This window comes from Capsella rubella, unplaced genomic scaffold (assembly GCF_000375325.1).
Source record: "Capsella rubella cultivar Monte Gargano unplaced genomic scaffold, Caprub1_0 scaffold_12, whole genome shotgun sequence".
NCBI classification, from domain to species: domain Eukaryota; kingdom Viridiplantae; phylum Streptophyta; class Magnoliopsida; order Brassicales; family Brassicaceae; genus Capsella; species Capsella rubella.
In genome coordinates this window covers 77,852-79,675 of record NW_006238912.1, presented here as the reverse complement: position 1 = coordinate 79,675, position 1,824 = coordinate 77,852, and positions in this window count along the sequence as shown.

Genomic DNA, 1,824 nt, shown 5'->3' with positions numbered 1-1,824 from the left:
TTCCTCCCAAGTGAGCTTGTTTAAAGTCACTAAGCTTGATTGTTTATGCCTTTTAGGCTTTGGGAGGCTCGTAGAGAGGTATGGAGGACCCCTCTGGTGTCTCTTGATCAGCTAGGTAGCGCTTGACACGTTGATCGTTCACAGTGAACTCGCTGCCATCCTTGTTCAGAAAAGTGATCGCACCGAATGGCAAAACATCCTTGATTTCAAATGGTTCAGACCATCTGGACTTGACCTTTCCAGGAAACAGTTTCAGGCTGGAATTGAACAGCAAGACGTGATCTCCAGCGTTAAGCTCCTTAACGACAATTTTCTTATCATGAAAAGCCTTGGTTCTCTCCTTATAGATTTTGGAACTCTCGAAGGCATTAAGTCTGATTTTCTCAAGTTCATGGATGTCAAGAACTCTCTTTGCCTGGGCTGCATCGATGTCTAAGTTCAGAAGCTTGATAGCCTAAAGCGCCTTATACTCAATCTCCATAGGGACATGACATGCTTTACCATACACCATCTGAAAACGCGTCCTTCCTATTGGTGTCTTGAAAGCTGTTCTGTACGCCCATAGAGTATCATCCAACTTGGTAGACCAATCTTTTTTCGAAGCCCCAACAACTCTTGACAAGATTCCTTTTATCTGCTTGTTAGGGAGCTCAACTTGTCCACATGTCTGGGGATGGTAGGCTGTAAACACCTTATGCTTCACACCATACTTCTTCAACATGCTTTCAAAAACCTTGTTGATGAAGTGTGTACCACCATCACTGATCACTGCTCTCGGTACTCCATACCTGGGAAAGATGATGCTCTTGAACAGTTTCAGAACAACCTTGTGATCGTTGGTGGGACTTGCAATGGCTTCAACCCATTTTGAAACATAATCAACTGCAACCAGAATGTAGACGTTGCCGTTTGATGGAGGGTTGAACGGTCCCATGAAATCAATTCCCCAAACATCAAAAATTTCTACTTCCAAAATCGGGTTCTGAGGCATCTCATTCCTTCTGTTGATGTTACCCATCCTCTGGCAGGCGTCACACTTGGTGATGAAACTGTTTGTATCCTTGAACAACGTTGGCCACCAAAGGCCTGCTTGCAGAACCTTTTGAACTGTTTTGAATGTAGCGAAGTGTCCTCCATATGCGGATCCATGACAATGCTCAAGCACTCCCTGCACTTCTCCTTCTGCTATGCATCTCCTAAACAGCCCATCTGAACCTCTCTTATACAAGTAAGGTTCATCCCAGAAGTAGTGGTTGACATCTCTGAAAAACTTCTTTTTTCTATTAGGATCCATGTCTGCAGGAATCTCTCCACAGACCTTGTAGTTCACCACATCCGCATACCAGGGCATACTCTCTGAATTGACTGCTAGACATTGAAGCTCCTTCATAGCCATTCCTGTTTGATGCATCTTCTTGCATATCTCAACAACCATAAGATGTTCTTCAGGCATAGAGTCATCAATAGGGATTGGATCTTCTATTCTCATTCTGGACAGGTGATCAGCAACGCCGTTCTCTATCCCCTTCTTGTCAACAATCTCCATATCAAACTCCTGGAGTAGAAGTATCCATCTCAGCAGTCTTGGTTTGGTATCCTTCTTAGAGTATATATGTCTAAGCGCAGCATGGTCTGTGTAGACTACCACTTTTGATCCCACCAAGTAACTTCTGAATTTCTCAAACGCAAAGACTACAGCCAAGAGCTCTTTCTCTGTTGTTGCATACCTCACTTGTGTCTCATCAAGGGTTCTGCTCGCATAGTAGATGACATGCAGTTTCTTCTCTATTCGCTGTCCCAACACAGCCCCTACTGCATAATCTG